Here is a 9,209-nt window from a genome sequence, read left to right as displayed (position 1 = left end):
ATAAGGGCTTGCGGAAATAAAATACGAACATGACGATACAGTGGATACAATGGAAAGATCTTTAGTAAATATATCAAAGACATGGTGAACTACATTATTCTTTGTTCTCTTTTCATAAATTATTTATTTTTATAAATCATAAATATTGTAAGTGAATCCAATCTTTTAGGCGATAGTGTATAAATTATCAAAGATGACATAATTCGCTGATATAAAGAAATAATATAATAATAATTCGTCTGACAAAATGTCCCGACAGAAAACAGATGACAAATTCATTTATAACTTCCAGTAACATGTTAATTTAATGGACGTCATAGGATGGAGATTCTTTCGACGTTATGTCATCTACACGAGCGTAATAGCTTTTGATCATCAGCCAGAGACATCTGCCGCAGGAAGGTTAATGAGAAAATCATATCGCTATTGAATTATTCTTATGAACTGTAACGAATTTCATAACCTCTCTCTTCGATAATTGTCCCATTACGTCCTCACGTTTTTCCTCTTTGGAATTTAATCTTTGCGGTGAGTGTTCGAATCTTTCACTTCATAAAGCTCCATACTTATTGTCTTACACAATCGTTATAGATTTTTTAAATTATGTAGATTTATACCTTCATAAATTCATTGCTCGAAATGATTAGGGCTTGCTTCAAAACTACGTCAAACATTTTCTCTCAAATACCCAACACGCCTCATGTTCTAGATTACAAACAGGAAAACGGTTCGGAAACGAAAAGTAGCCGAATTCAATGTCGAATTAGGATCAACCAGGGCAATCAACGAGTTTATAATCATTCTAGTGCACCGGACAAAACATAATGAGGACAGCGGTAATAAAAGAGCATAATGCGGATGCCCGTTTCGCGGTTTGTCCACAGGAATAGTTTTGCAAGCAAGTACATGCCGACGACAGGTGTCCCTCGCAAACGCGTCGTTACGCCGGCAAATCGCGTGACAGCTAGCATCAGTTGAGAGATATCTGCTCTATCGACATCGATGATATTCGTTATGCTGACAAATAACGTCGACAATGAACGTGACTGGTCGACGGCTATTGTTTCGACGATGCTTTTCGCTTCGACGAATAAACGGCCGAAGAATATTGATGAAAATAAGCGCGGAATCTAACTGTCGATTTTTCTTATATTTCTTTATTTTTATTTTTATTTTTGCAATTTTACATAGGTTATTGGCAATGCGAGAGAATGAAAAATTATAAAGTACTATATAAAATGTTCAGTTTATCTTGTACACTTTTATATCTTCGTTATTTGTGTAGATACAAAAAAATGTACGAGGAAAACTTGTTGGTTTCGAACAGCGAATATCGTAATCATTTTGCATTAAGATCATTTTTTTAGAGTTTTTAAGGTTATCGATGATTTTTAAATAATAATGGCATATTTTTACCATGGTATTACCGTAGCTAATAAAAAAATTTCACAAATATAGAAGTTGATTGTAGAATAACCTTGAGTAGAAGTTTCATGATAATTTAAAGGGAAGTAAGAAACCGAACATTTTCTTATTTGTTCCCCAAATTTGTATTGTTATACAAGATATATTCGAAGTGATCTCCATTATTTCCGAGACATTTTCATATATGGCACAATGGAATGATGATCTGGCACGTACGATCATAGTTGGAGCATTGGTAAAGCCGTTGTGCATCCACAGAATTCCTACCAACGTCTCCATAAATTAGCATCATTTCAATCTTTTCTTCTCGACTATTAGTTACGATAGTCGACGATAGTGAGACAAATAAGGCAGAGAAATCTTCGATTGCCTCGATAAGGATTATGCTTCGATTTGTATGATCTTTATAAACGTTAGAATTAATAACACCAAAAGTGTCATCAAACGAAGTTCATTTTTAAGAACATAATTTATTGGGTTCTTGAAAATGATGAAGTTTATATCAAACCTTTTTTATAAAACAATAAGAATTTCGGGCAAAAATGAGAAAATGCTCGATATCTTACATGAATTCATTAATTCCAAATTATCATGAAATTTTTACTCAAGGTTATTTCAGGAGCAACATGTACATGTTTACAATCCGTTTTTTATCAACCACACTAATGCGATGATGATAATATGGCATCATTATTGAAAAATCATCGAGGATCTTGAAAACTCGGGAAGAATAGAATCTCCCTTGAAGGGAGAAAACATGAATCACGATATTCGCCCAACCAATTTTTTCCTCTTACAATTTTTTATCTCAACAAAAAAGACGAAGATATAATTGCTCTAATATAGCTCTATACAATATATATGACTCATGTATACAATTCATGTTATAATTCGAATCGTGTAGTTGAAGTTTATAATTGATTAATCGAAAGTTGTGATTTTGTACCTTTATTTCACCTTTAAACAGCGTAATAGTTTGTTTCGTTACAAAATTATTGTGCCGCGTTCTTCATCGCAATTGGGAACAAAAAACGACTGATCGACTCCATCTACCCTATTAAGGTATGAAACATCAGCTGAAACGTTCGTTGTACTTTCAATTTAATTTCGAACTTTATTCTTAAACCTTGTTTCGAACTGTAGATTTATGTCAATGTTGTTCGCAATAAGCGAATATAACTACATAATGTAAATAGGCATCACGAATGTATCTGGAAATAACAGATTATTCTTAAATGTTATTCGTAATTAAAATGTATTGTTATAGTTCCATATCTTGTAACAAATTTAGGTTGATATACCATTATGAGATCAACACATTTGTATGTCACAATTGAAAAGATTGAATAGTGTTCGATGTAGAACTATAGAGTTAAAGATTCAAATATTTTTATCGAAATACAATTCGATAGAAAAACGTATTAAAAAGTTATGCGAAAAATCGAAAATTTATAAATGCAAAGGAATAATCTTCGATAAAATAGATATAAAAGAACATTTGTGTACGTTACAAAACTATCTCAACAACAAGATATTTAAATAAAAAAGCAGAACGAAGAATAGAAGTAGCAGAATAATTAAATAACTTCCTCGACAAATTGCAAAGCTATTCATTAAACGAATAAATTGAATTGTTTGTTAGTATCGTTCTCTATCGTTCGTAATTGTTTATTGTCCTCTTCGATTATGAAATGATTCGACACATCCTGCGTGAAGAGAATTTTATTTTCGTCCTACCTTGAATCGAGTAACTGAAACTTTTGTTATAAAATATGAACGTGAAATAATAAAATCCCCGGTCGAATAGAAAATCGATGGCCGTGCAGTCAGCAGGAAAAGGAGATTGGTAAATTAATATTCACTAAGAAAGTCCAAAAATTTCGGCTTGACCAACCAAAACGAATTTAAGGTTAATGCACGTATTTAGGTACTTTATTGGCGTTGCATGGCATCTAGGCGTCCCATAACCAGCTAACACTTCAGCTAGCACTTTACCGTTACTACAATAGTTACCGTGCCTGAACTTTTACGCAAATTAAACAATAATTTATATGAATAATATAATAATAATAATTTATATTGAATAATAATTTATATATATTTTATAATAGGCGCACGATTAAAAATACAAAATTATATATATATGTATGTATGTTTAATCGTACGGCTATCTTGTAGGAATCATTACGTGAAATTTGGTTTAATATGTAAATATTTTCGTTCAATTTGCCAACATTTGGAAACAACTAATGGAAAGATATGATTATCAAAATAAGTGAATTCTCAGATAGCGAAACATTTGTCTTTTTTCCCTTATAATAATTTTATATTTTAGAAATATTTTGTAATGCTATATTTGGAGGCTAGTTATCATGTTTATAAATCTAATATATAATTTGCGCAATATCTATCTTATAATAGAGTATATTAAATAAAATAAACTTTGTCAGAGTCTTTGAATAAACATAACAAATGAATGTTTTAATACTTGTGATTGGCAATCTATATACACTGTTGTGAAGTTGCACGATATTACAGAAAGATTTTACAACTTATATAAACATAAACGGAATATAATTTTCTTATTTACATATTTTTATTGAATTTACTTTGCCAAAAATATCGAGAAGCTCGTTCGTTATCTAAGCAGATGTCTGTCTTGAAGAATATATTGATAAAGTAATCCTAAAGGCTAAAGTGTTCTTTTTCGTCAGGTGTCGCACGACTTTGCAGACAACATAGAAATGGCCTGACGTCCGGTATAAAATTGCCTTCTTGCACCGATAATCTTGAAGTGGCACTGATACGAAAATTGGTTGGGTCGACACGGCTTTATTTGATGGCTCAAAGCGACAACAGGATGGAACAGAGCAACTTATAAGTTAGAACGTTAAAAGAGCAAGAACATTTATGCTCCGCTTGTGTATTTGAATAATATGGATATACTTTATTCTATTCATGATATAGAAAATGTGAATTGCGATAAAAATAAAAATAAGTGATTGGGAAAGTTTCAGAATTTGTTTAAGGAAAATTAGTCTTTCCTTTCATAATTAATGTTGTGAGAAGTGTTGAGTTTGCAAACTGTGAAAACTAAATTCATAAAGTTGAACTGAATCTAAGGAAAATTATTAGTATTTTGAAGTTCATTAAATTTCGGGTTGAATATGTATTTGGTGCTAAAACAGATTGCTACTATTTGTAAATAAAAGATTTTTATTTTCTTATTAATTATAGAATTCACATTCTTAATCGAGTTATTTTTTAATATCTTAAATGTTTGTGCATTTGTTCATACAGTTTCCATAAAAATTTCTGGTATATGTCAGAAACTGTATTATTTTTTATGAAACATTATTTTATTGAATAATATTTAAATTATATAAATAATATTCGCACGCATACACGCACACACATACAATAATGTGTTCAAGTTACTATTGCAATATTATTAACATATTAATGGAATATTATTACTACATTGTTATTATTAGATTCTATATGATGAAAGGCTTCCGTGCTTTAAAATACTACGTAATTAGTTATATTAATTAGCTCTTTATAACCCTTATGTTTATATTCATGTATTTATATTTATTACATTTTAGTTTACTGCACTATGTTATTTTATTAAAATTAAATGAGATATAACGGTTATGAATTTCCAAATTTCAGATTAAATTGAGAAACTATAATGTGTTACAATCTTTGTCTTTCTTAAGCAATTAAAATTCTGATTATAGAAGATTAACGACATAGCTTTACTGTTAATTTGCAACAATTTCTTCTAATTTAAAAATTAGAAAGGGAACGTAGGAAAATTCGGAAATATCCTTAGAAATTAATAGATTTGCGACAAATTGTTGCCCTTCACTTCAAAAGATAAATCTATTATTAACTCACAGCGATTTAATCTAATTAAAAATGAAAGGAAAAGAAGATAAAGATATCAGAAAATTCGAAAATTACTAAATAATTAACGAATGCATATTATTTACTTTCTAAAGAAACTAAACAAATAGATGAGATGCCATAACAATAATGTACCCAGGTTGTAGATTCTAAAATCAGCATTTGAAGATCAAACTAATTTGAGAAAATCGATAGAAAACGGTCTTTATCAGACATGTCTCAATCAGAGTTGATACGTTCGTAGTACCTACGTGGTCAGTCTGACGACATAATTGGCCATCCTGACGGCAAACGTAATCCTTCTGCATCCAGTGAGCCAATTGAGAGCACACCTACGACTTGATGGGTTCTGGTTAAGAGCACAGCGTTGATAAATGGAGTATAATCAAGGGTTTGCATTTACTGTTGTGCGGCCCACTTAATTGCTTGTAAACTATAGGCCGTACACGGAAATGCTGCGCAGAGTAATCGGTAATCCAATTGCTTGCCAAGCTTCTATTTCCTGTCGCATGAACTGTTTCTATGCGAACGAAGAAAGCTCGATAACCTAACTAACCTTTAGAGTTTTAAGCGTTTCTAAGATGAACGTAGGATAGTAAATATTATAAATTCTTTAAAAACTTGAACACTTTATCAACGTAATGAGATGTTTTTACTATAAGATAAAATAATTTGTATTAAATAAATATATTTTGTAGAAGATTGCATCTGTGCATTTTTTTTGCAAAAACCGAAGCTTTCATCTTATGTAACATTAGGGAGGCGTACGTTAAGGGAACACATAACCAGCTAACATAGGAAAATTTCTTGCTACATAACCCATTTTCTTCCAAATCACTGAAGCTCTTTTAATTAAATTTTCGTTGGCTAAGTACTCGGTTAATATGCAATAGTGAATAAATTGGAAACATAATCTTTGTTTAAATTTTTTAGAAAAATAATTATATTTTGAATTTTGAATAAAGTGTTATTGAAAAATTATGAGCATTGATTTTTTCAATCTGGATTCCCAAAGTCTTTTCTTTTATAAGTTTTGATAATGTGTTAAAAATCATTGTAAAAAGTTGTATTTGATTTGTTATTTTAGATTCTAAAACGATGTATAGAAATGGATGAAAATGGAGCAGAGATTTATTTAAATCAATTAAAAAAATTAAAGATTATGTACTTCTCGTACTCGGAATTTAAAAAGTTTTCATCGAATTATTCAGAAAGATTTATATCTTCTGGATCATTAATAAAATAAAAATCATTTTCTTTGTCGTTTGTGACTCCCCTTAGCGGATTAAGCGCAGCGAACAGTACAATAGTAGGATATTGTTAGAAGAAACAGGAATGATTTAGACAGAATATTTTTACAAATGTAAAGTTGTATATGTATCGTGTAATTACTATAAAACAAATAAAATATATTTTATTTCTGCATGAATCGAATCCTTTCATTATTCTTCATAAAAAAATATTAGGTAAATAATTTAATGATCATATTACATTTATCTATCTTGAGTCTTTTGCACTTTTTTGTAAAAAGTAAGATAGTACTCACATTCATTTTATTCTCTAAAAAAACCTAAATCATTGAATCAGAGATTACAGTAGATTGCACAGCAATAATTAAGAATTAACTTCAGCTCCATGAAAACAATGAAAAAGTAATAACAAACACAATAAAAATGCAGTTAAGTATCTCCTTTAGTAAAGATATTTACTTGTAATATTTTAATCGAAGTAATCACTTTTCAAGCATCTTAGTTGATAATATACACGGTGTCCCAGTATTGATGGTATAAATGTGGAGCTACATTAGAAAATAAATCGGAAATGTGCAATAAATTTTTTTCATTTGAAGCTTCGTTTTTGAGAAAGTCGACTTTGAATTTCCTCCGACTATGCATGCACTTGACTATGTCGTGGTTAAACCTGGATTACTCTTATCGTGGTTATTATCGTCGATCACAATACAAACTATATGTCGTTGATTTATGAGTAATAATAAAGCATGTAATTCTTAAGATTTATTTTATTAATGGAGAAATTGTTGAATATGCTGGCGACCATACTGCATACACAAGTATGTTCTTCGAATTAAATTTTCATACACGCTTTTCTACGTATTTTCGGTTTTTCGCTCTTCGTAAGCCAAAATGATCCTCGCTTTTAATTGTGGAAGACTTGTGTTGTCTTCGGAATAAACTATTGATTTAATATGACCCCATAGATAAAAATCAAGGGCTGAAAAATCCGGTGATCGCGGACACCAAGTTACAGTACCAAATGTAATTTAATTTCCATTAAATAAGTAAATCTTAAGAATGACATATTTTATTATTATTCATAAACCTACGAATATAGTTTGTATGGTGTTCCATTGAACCACGACTTAGTGAAGTGCATGCGTAGTCGGTGGAAATTCAATATCGATTTTCCCGAAAACAGAGCCTCAAATGTAAAAAACGTATTCCATATTTTTGACTTATTTCTTCATGTACAATCACCCCCTCCACGGTTGTACCATCAATACTGAGACATCCTGTATTGATATAATATATATCTATTGATATACAGGTATGTAAGAATAATTTATGTATGTTAAAAAATATTGTTATACAAAATTATAATAATATTCAATTGCGTGATATATATGTGTTGTTAGTAACAGTTTCTGTAAAGTACTTTTGAAAAAAAGCGTGATTTTAGAGAACGAACAATTTTTAAAGCTTTTTATTTCTAACATTTTTGTCTATTTGCAACCGGAGAAGAAACATGATTTATCCTAGTTATATACACTACGCTGCAGGAAGGTGAATTTTTAGACATAGTTGCAGCTGTGAGAAATATACCAAATGAATTACGACAAAACTCTTTTTCCTCTTTTTATGTAATTTTGTATACTAACACTTAATGAAAATGGTTTTTAATAGCCGTTTGACTGAAATGTATTAACAATAATCATTCACTAATCTTTCTCTCACTAATTATCTTGTATTATAGCATTTGTATACAGTTTTATTTAATTTTAATAATTCGCAAATTAATGCATTCTTCTTATGCTTTATTACATGTTTTACTAATGCTATATCGACACTTTCCGAGAATAGAACTGTCCAATAACATATATAAACAATTTCAAAATTAAAAACTAATAAAAACTAAAGACGTATTGATAAGAGACGCATTAAAAATGCTTGTGTAGAGTGAAGATTATATCTTACTGTTATTTAATCACAACTGCAATGTCGTAAATACATTTGGCAATGTATTGAATTTTTTCTTTGGTTCTACTCATATATTACGGATTTCCATTCATAAAGTTTCATAAATCTTATGTTTAAACATCTTTTTTTATGCACTTATATTTTCTACGTATTTTACATTTATGTACTACCTTTGCGTACTACTGAGATAAAGATCCCAGGTATGTGAAATAAATAAGTAACAATATATAATACAAAATACTATACTAGATATATAAAGATTATATCACGTACGTGATATAGTCAGGCAAGAGATTATTCTATATGTAAACATAGTTAAAAAAATGTAGTATACAGTTGTTTAATTTAAAGTCAAATTCGAAAGTTCATTGGCAACGCGTATGCTGATTCTTTAGGAAATAAGATCTTAAATAGGGGGATTGTATTGTACATTTTCGACTTATTTTATCATGCAGAATACTCCTTGTCCAGTTGCTTGCTCGGATTTAATCGCCATTGATCAAATTCATATGTACTTAATGAGCATTCAAATTCGATTTTCTTGAAAACAAAGATCGGAATGAAAAAATTTTATTTTGGTTTTTTGACTTTCCTCTTTATGTAGAGTACTTTTTGTTCAAATATATCTTGTCGTGTTCTGTATATCACAATAGATAA

The sequence above is a fragment of the Bombus vosnesenskii genome, unplaced genomic scaffold (assembly GCF_011952255.1).
Source record: "Bombus vosnesenskii isolate JDL3184/JDL3185 unplaced genomic scaffold, Bvos_JDL3184-5_v1.1 scf7180000013678, whole genome shotgun sequence".
NCBI lineage: Eukaryota > Metazoa > Arthropoda > Insecta > Hymenoptera > Apidae > Bombus > Bombus vosnesenskii.
Note: the sequence above shows the minus strand (reverse complement) of the source record.